Source organism: Corvus brachyrhynchos, unplaced genomic scaffold (genome assembly GCF_000691975.1).
Source record: "Corvus brachyrhynchos isolate BGI_N302 unplaced genomic scaffold, ASM69197v1 scaffold99, whole genome shotgun sequence".
Classification (NCBI taxonomy): Eukaryota; Metazoa; Chordata; class Aves; order Passeriformes; family Corvidae; genus Corvus; species Corvus brachyrhynchos.
Window position 1 is genome coordinate 3,363,819 of NW_008239778.1, and position 8,753 is coordinate 3,372,571.

An 8,753-nucleotide genomic window follows, 5' to 3' on the forward strand; every position below is an offset into this window, starting at 1 on the left:
TGGAGCGGCAGGGAGGCAGCGGCCTGATGCCGTGGAGGTGGAGGTGGGAGTGGGTGTCAGCATGCATGGCTCGGTGCCGAGCGAGTTTTGGGTTGGAAATGGGAGGAAAATTGTCTTTTGTCTTTGGGAAGCTTGACTACTTGCTGGGCTCAGTCTCCTCGCTCAGTTTTTCTTGTTTAACGATCCAGATATTGACATTAACTGCATCCTGCAGGATCTGATGTGCGTTTTTTTGTCTGTTGCAAGGAGATGTGCTTCTGCGGAGGGCTCAGGTTGAGCTGCTGCCATGGGCACAGTGCTCAGGTTATGAGCAGCCAGGCAGATGGAAGAGGGCTCTGCTCCTTGCATCTCCTGACACAAAACAGCAAAGGGTGTTTGGGGCAGCATCCAGGGATGGAGGCAAAGGCATGAGTTGTTATCTTCACAGTATCCGGGCAGGCTGCAGTGGCGTTTTGGAAGTGCTGGTAGACAAAGCACTGTGTCAGCACCGAGTGTTATTTGCTGCTCTGTTGAGCATCAGTCTCACAGGCCTACAAGCCTTATCTCAGAGATTCATCCTGCTGGAATGGATGTCAAGTTTTACCAGTCCATCCATTACTGCTGACTAGAAGTATTTCCTTGAGGGTAACTTGCAACTCAAGAATTGGTCTGCATGTGGACAGAGATAAATTTGGGGTGCCTGGCCAGGCTTGTTGGCCTTAGCCTCTGCCCAGCTGCCTGCTAACAGCATTCCTCTCCCCATCAGTGCTCCAAGAGAGCCCCATTAATCAGCACAGGTCTGTCATTGCTAGGGTGGTGATGCTTTTGAGTGTAGTGCAGTTCCTGATCCTAAAGTTGGGTCTGAAATACAGCATTTTAAGATACTACCTGCCTGCTGTTAGAGCCTTCCAGGGATTAGGAAGGAGGGAGTCTGCATCAAACAGCTGTGTTCTCATGAAAGTTGTCACTGCCTGCCAGAAATCCCTGGGAGTACAGGACTTCAAAGGCTCAGCTCTGAGACATGGCACGAGTGACAACATTAGCACCAGCCACTGCAGCACAGCAGGGAGAAGCTGTGCTGGAGCCTATCTGTCATCTCGGGAACACTTGTGTGGGGCTGCCTTCAATTAAGGGAAACCTCCTGTTTCGGGAGATGCTCGTAGGATCAGTATGGATGGGATTATCTACTGAGGCCAAGGGTTGGTGTGTGCTCCTCTAGCCTTGGAGGCTGCCACAATCTACTCTAGCAAGGAGCAGTTCCTGCTGTGTTTCCTCTTTCTCCCCAGTTGTGCTTTTTGGTTTGGCAGAAGAAGTGATGAAGAACCCAGAGGGGAGTTTTTTACCAAGGGATGTGGCTCTGCAAGGACATCCAGGCCAATTCTTCCCTTGTGTTGCTTGGTGGTTAAAATGGGTGAAGGCATGGATTCCACCTCCTGATTGAAGTTGTTGGCTTTATTTATCAAAATGCTGCCTCTGTCTGTGAAACTCGGGGAAATTAATTTTTTTTTTTTTTTTTGAGAATGTGTCGTAATTCTGGTGGGGACAGGAAACAGTAGATAAAGCAAGTTCTGTACCCCAGGTACGTGGTGTTGGTACCACTTTGCAGAGAGTACACAATGCATGGCAAGGTTTAGATACTTTTAAAGTTCTGGGAAAGCCCAGGTGTGGGTAGCTAGACCTGAATGTGACTTGTTGCTAGACTATGTTAGACACTGGTGTGCACTTATCTATAGAGAGATCTATTTTTTCATGGATGCCTTTTATAAATACTTTGTGACTCTCTTCCTGTCCATCTCCCAAGGGCTCTGAGCACAAGAATGACCAAGGAAGTTGCTGACATGGGTTGAGAGCATTCTTTTTTCCTCTGTTGCTGAGTGAAATGCCCCCATTAATCAATCTCTGGCTATTCTTTTATCACTGTTCTTGTGGTATTTATGGTAGAATTTCAGGCCTTGTTAGCCGGGGACAGCACCTTGGCTGATAGTACTGGTGATGTCAGACTCCAGCAAAACTTGGGCTTTGTTTTACTGGTCAGTTTTCTAAAACAACCACATTAAGTTGCTGAATAGAGATGAACTGTCCACACTCACTCCAGAATCCCAAGTTAGGGTAAGAAATTGGGCTTGGTATTTCTTGTGTCCTGCTCTATTCTTATCTTCTCCATGTGGGTCCTTCCTATCCTGTGTGGAAGGTCTTGTCTCCGTGGCTGACACTGGTGGAGACACAGAAATCTCAGTGCATCGTTGTACAAAGTCTCTTTCTGCAGCACCCCCGAGCTCTTGGAGCCTTTCCCTGCTCTGCTGAGAGCAGCCTGTGTGCTCAGTTGAGTGTTGATGCTAAACAGGACAAAGCAAATTCACTTCCCTTGTAGCTGGATTTAATTTCTTCCTCTTATATGATTGTGCAGTAGCTCTTGTTGTGGAAAAATTATTTCATTGCATGTGACTGATACTTTCTGCTATTCCAGAAAAAAGATCCTGTTGAAACCCCTTTTAAATAAAACCTGCAACAAACTCACAATGTTTCTGCATCTGACTTTTTGGAAATCATTCCCACACAGCGGTACAGTTTTTATTATCTCATTCTAAATAAGTGAAACTGTGTCTATAAAACAGCCATGATTGGTTCAGTTGCAGAATAAGCAAAGAAAGATGTGTGAAGAAATAAAGCCAAGCTTTGTCTTTTTTTTTTTTTTTTTTTTTTTTTTTTTTTTTTTTACTTCAGAAAGCTGGATTAATATATGATGCTGACTTGAACTGGCACTGAAATTAAGTAAAACCTTCCTTTCAGTGATGTATTTTTATTGAGCTAATGTTTACTCACCTGCATAGTTGCAGAGGAATGTGGCAAAATTCCACATTGCAGGTTCTGAGCCAGTCGTGGAATCTCCATCTCCTCATCATAGTCTGCTGAAGCACAAAGGGAATCTAAATTTTGGCTTATTTTGAGAGTTTATGCTCTAAACTCTGCTGTTGACTCCCTTGATAACTCCGTTTGTACATGGGAAAGCCAAATGATTATTTTTGAAAATATTTATACTCTGTGTCTATAAAAGAAACACTTCAGAAGGACTCCCAAGTGTTTTGATGGGTTGGATATTCAGGGTGATAGTGGTGCCATCTCTGCCACTGTTTTTTCAGTAGTCTTGAGAAAAATTCTTTCTTTCTATCTGTTTCTCCCAGGTACAAAATGGGTGTTTTAATTCTGACCTCCTTTGAGGTTTGTGAATGAAATGCTCTGGGGATGTTTGGTATGTGGATCTTGAAATGTTTAAATCCCTTTTTGGTCCTTATAAATACCTTTCCTGTGCTTTCACACGTGCTTCCTTTAAAAAGGTAATGCAAATTAAATTGTATTGCATGTGCCAGAGCTGTTGGTCGACATTAATTCTATTTTATTTTACTGAATAACTTGCATAGTGTGGTAAAGACCACGTGGGTATTGGTTACACTGGAAAGACTGCACAGAAACTTCAAGAAATCATCTGATCCATCTGTCTGTTCCAGGTTGGATCTGTCTTCACCTGTCATTCAAGACAGAGGTTTGAAGATTTGTATTTTTCAAAGAATAATGTAGCAATGAAGGAATTTGCACAGCCTCTCTGGGCAGTCTGGCTCAGTTTGAACCCTTTCTGTAGTGCATGTCTTCCCCTTTGTTTTGTTGTTGTCATTGTCACTTTGTCTATCTGCCTGTTTCTGTACAAAGGACAAATGTGTTTCACTGACAAAAACCAACACAATTTCTTTTGCAGCATGAACTTCTTTTGATGCACATCCTCTGGTGGGGCAGGGAAGGCGTCCAGCCTGAGGCACCAGCTTCTGGCATAGTCACTGACAAAGGATTTCTCTGGCTGATCTGTTTTTTTCTTCCTTTGGCATGTTCCCCCCCTATTTATCTGTTGCATCATGCTCTGACAACTTTAGTGTCCTGTAATTAGTACTGGAAACTTTTCCGTGGCCTGACAGGCACAAAAAGCAGCTGCCTGTTGAAACAAACTTTCCCATCCTTTGCAAACACTCCCATTCATGACCTGCAAGTGCCTCCCCTGGAGGCAGGGACTGTCCTGGCTGCAGAACAAACCTCCCTAGGAAAAGAGGCCTCTCCACTTGTGTTTAATGGGCTTTTTAGCCTCATGTTTGGCTGGCGTGTATCGTGTACTGTGCTACCTCAGTGGCTCCTGTCAGCATGAAGTTGGCCCTGGTGAGTAAAGCCTCCTCCTTGGCTATATTTAGCACGTAGCTATTTGTTTTATAACTGAAATCCTTACTATGCAAATTGGAGCAGGTCAGTCTGCAACCTTGGATAAGTGCCTTCTTTTTTTTTCTTCCCGCTGGACTTTTGTTTCCTGCCTGGTAAGTGTGGCATGTTTAGCTGATGGCCCATCCACCAGCCATCCCTAATGGAGATTTAATGATGGACAATATGGCACAAAAAGGCAGGCTTGTGTGGAATATGCTGGTGAGACAGAGGAAGCGGATGTTTTGCCTTTCACTGCTCATGTTTTATGTGTCTGTTTATGTGGGCTTTTACTGGGGTCTACGTAGTAGCTTTTTGAACTTGCTGAGTCTCATCCATAGGAAAACTTTGTTTATATGTGTACATATATTTATGTATATTTCTAGTAAACAATACTGGCAATATCAGTGCTTCCTGCCAAGCCTAATCTTGATGTCTCGGAAGCATCTGCAGGCACTGTTCCCCTTTTTATCTCTGAATCTCCCCAAAGCACATTGGCTAGGTGCCAAGAAGGTGTAGGAGCACTTCCAGCACACTTACATGGAAATGTCAAAGTCAAATGGTACTTTTTGGTGATCATATGATTCAGGTTTATGGAGTGCTATGATACACTCTGCCTTAGGGTACCAGCAACTTTGATTGCCATTGTTAAAAGTGACAGCTCAGTTTTTGCTCTTCCCTTTTGGCTGAAACATGATGAGTTTGTGTTAGAGATGTTGTGCCACTGCTCTGCACTGTGGTGTAGGAGGCTGCTTTTTGTAAGGGTGCTGTACTTGCTTAGCTAGATGAGATTATATCTTGATCTCTGTATAAAATCATGATTGTGGCTTTGCCTGCATTAGGGGTATAGAAACAGCCTGTTTCTGTGAGAAGTGAAGGAGCAGCCAGGGACACGTGGTGACTCTAAAGCTCCAGCTGGAATACATAGTGCTGTGGTACTCCAGGAGTGTGGTGGGCTGATCCATCTGTCCTGCCCACCTTCTTGCAGGCTGAGTTCATCACTCTTATCTCCAGAGATACAGACCATTAAACCCTATTTTAAGCACTGATCTATCTATCCAGACCCTTTCCTTTTGGCTGCCAGCATCTACACGTCATGGACTGCTGTGTGTGCTTCCCAGTGGCATGGCAGTGTTTGGATAGAGATGTGGTTGAAACCAGGCTGTGGAGGAGTCCAGCTCCTGCAGGGTCTCGGCTGCTGTGGGAGGAGGCTGGGATTGACAGCCTGGCCCAGATGTGGCAGCCTCTCCTGATCCTGTCAGCCCAACAGGTCCTGCTGGAGTGGGCATGTTCAGTCTCCACACCTGCTGTGCAATCTGACTGCGCAGGGTGGGGTTTTATCTTCTCAATCCCTAGAAACTGCAATCCCCAACCTCCCCATGTATTAGATACTAGGGAGCCATCCTCTGGTGCTGGTGTGGCTTAGTGCCCAGAGGCTTTGAGCTGGGATCTCGTCTCTCTCCATGTGGTGCAATCCAAAGTAAACGTTGGCTTTTGCAAGGCAGGGTGTGAGTTGTGGGGGAAAAGGATCTGTGTGGCAGGAGGAGATAACATATCAAATTGGATCTTACCTGTCAACATTGTAACTTGGAAAATGATGATTTTGGTCATTGATAGGGATGTAATTTGAATATGATAGGGGTGTAATTTGAATAAGACATGTTCCTTCTTGTACTTTAAGGTCCATGAGCTATCCAAACTCCTGTTGTGTGAGGAGTGTGTGAGATGAGTGAGGTTACAGGTGATAAATTAAGAAACTCCATGATTAACACATACTGACTGAAAGCAAACTCTCCAAATTACTGTTCTCCTTGTCTGGTTGTGGTGAGAGCCGTGTGGATATGTCAGTGTGAGTGAGGGCTGGCAGTGTTTGTAGAGAGGCTGGGAGAAAGCAGCAATTAATGCACATAACCCAGAGGTCATCTGCTTAAGTGGGAGGCTGAGTTTGGGCTGGTGAATCAGCAGGGAGGAGGGTGCTTCAGGGAACCCATGTGTCCAGCATTGCTCTGTTGCCATCAGTACAGCAATAAGAAGCAGGATGCCTGTGTGGGTAGAGGGGATGGGGTTTGCTCTTGGTGTCCCAGAGGGAGAGTGGGTTTGCTCCTCCTGAGTGTCTTTGGTTTGGTGATCTCAGATCTTTTAAGCGGTACCAGTGGTGTAAGCTCTGGTCTGCCCCCACAGTTCACAGATTGGTACTGTTACCATCCCCCTGGATGTAGCAAGGATGTTTAGTGACCACTGTGGAAGAAAGAAGCTGGAGTCCTGGCTGTCAGTGCTGTATCTTAGCTATGGGGTGATTAGAGGTTGGATTAGATATCTTTAAAGGTCCCTTCCAACCCACCTGTTCTACCATAGTCTGTATTTACTTTTTAGCTTCCCTCCTGTTGTATCTTAACACCCAGAGTGTGAAGTTCTTTAAATTTTTGCGAACAGTTGCTTTGTTTGAAGGATTGAGATGATGTTAGCTCATAGTATTTGGTATAAAGTTTGTCCCTGGCCTGGTGGGACATTGCCTGGGATACAGCATGCATTTCAGGTTGCCTATGTCTAGACCAGACTGAATTCAAGCGAGGAGGTTTGGAGAAGGTCACCTGGGAAGAGATGACCCGGGAACTGGTGAGTCTCATATCTCAGGACTTCTCAAAGGAGAGCATTTCTTGCTCAGAATGGCACAGGGAAGCCAGACAAAGGGCAAAGCTGTCTCATGGGAGTTGGGCACAATGGGAGGGTGTCAGAGTTTTGCAAAGGGCACAGGAGGTACGTGGGCAGAAGGTTGGCTTGGGTAAATCTGGACTGGCAGCTGGTGGGGAGTTTCTTGGGCAGCGGAGGCTGAAGTTGCTGGGAATGAAATATCTTATACAGTGGTTTCATAACTAATGGAAAGAGGCTGCAGCAGGGGCAGGGTTGGGTATTCCTATCCTGCATCCCTGCCTGAGGTTCTGGCAGCTTGTAGAGAGGCAGGGTCAGGTTTCCCTTGGTGTGACACTGTTTGCACTGGGGTTGTTCTGAGGAGATTCTGTAGTAGATGTTACAGCTGCAGTGGCCCAGGGCAAGGCTTCTGTCTGGTTCCTGCTGGGATGACCAGGTCTCCATCACAAAAGGAGTTGCATTAACATGGTACCTTTTCCTAGTGCACTTGAGTGTGTGTAGGCACTGGACAGCATTAGTGGAGCACACTGAGGGCTTCAGGGGCAAGCCCAGTGTGTTCCAAGGTGCACCAGAAACTTGTTGCATCCTACTCTTATTTTCTTTGCTTTTAACTAAATCATCTGCAAGTTTAAAGTGCTACAAATGCAGTGCCATCAGGCAGACTGGTCTGCAGAGCCTAGCTTGTAAAAAGGGGGGAAAATCAGGGCAGAAGGGACCCAGGTCCTGGTTTTGTTTCATAATCAAAGTTCAGGACTGATTATAGAAGTGCACAAATTAAAATATATGTATTAATCTGAGCTCCAATTAGTAACAGATTAAGTGCAAGGGTGAACTTCAGTGCTGTGCTAAATCAGCAGTTAAAAGCTAGGAAATTCCAGAAATTGAGATCCTTCTGCAGCCCTGCACAGCATGCATAGCATGACTGGGTTGTTGTATAGCTCATATTTAATTAAAGAAATTGCTTCTCCAGTAGAACAATACCAAGCCATTATAATGGAATATATATGTCATGTATCATTGTGTTTCCTGCACTCTGCTTGCTCTCCTCATATTTCTCTTCCAGATGCTGTTTTTGACAAATAAGATTTTCTGTGAATAGATTTCTTGGATTTCATCAAAGCCTCGTGAATTGTAGAGAAATCTCTAATGGAATAGAGTGGCCATGAATCAAGTCTGTACTGATCTGCAGGACAGCAGTTGTGAAACCTCTGTGTACATTCTGTTCCCTTCCTGTGTGAGCCTGAAGCTTTGGGGTCATGCTCCTATAAATCTCTGCAGGGACACTGTTTCCTGCCACCAGGGCTGAACTCTAGGGAGCAGAAACTCATGCAGAACCAAGACCATCCCCAGGATTTTCCCCACAAATTAGAGACAGTTTTGCTCTTCAATTAGTACAGAATTGTTGCTATTTACTGTGTCAGTCCTCAGTAGGCATTTTGCCAGTGTGAGGAGCACGAGCTCATCCAGTCCATAATTACTCCACAGATTATGTGATGACTTCCTTGAATGTACTTTGGCTTTTTCTCTCTGCACTTTGCCTCAGGATTTGCATTGTGGTTTTTAGAGTGCAATAGGAGGAGGGGTTTGCACATTCTTCCTTTAAAAAATCTTGGTTTAGAAGTAAATCACAAGATGTTTAGTCTATCATAGAGGTTAGAATTAGTTTAAAAAATACCTGAGTTTTTAAATAAAAGTTCTCTAGTCTTTCTCTTGGCATTCTGTGCTAATTATTACGAAACTTGAGTGAGCAAGAAGACTAAACACGGGCTTCTCTAGAGGTTAACAACACTTCACACTTGTCAGGGAAACTATGTAGTAACAACAGAGCTTTATGGCTGAAAATCTATTTGAATTCTCCAACTGCAAGAGAGAAAAAAAACTGATGGCTG

At 44.8% G+C, this 8,753-nt stretch overlaps 1 protein-coding gene across 7 annotated transcripts in view; it reads left to right on the forward strand.

Annotated features, from left to right (window-relative positions):
- CLIP2 (CAP-Gly domain containing linker protein 2) overlaps positions 1–8,753 on the forward strand; it is a 101,706-nt gene that overhangs the window by 21,372 nt on the left and 71,581 nt on the right. The gene's annotated exons all lie outside the window — the stretch shown is intronic.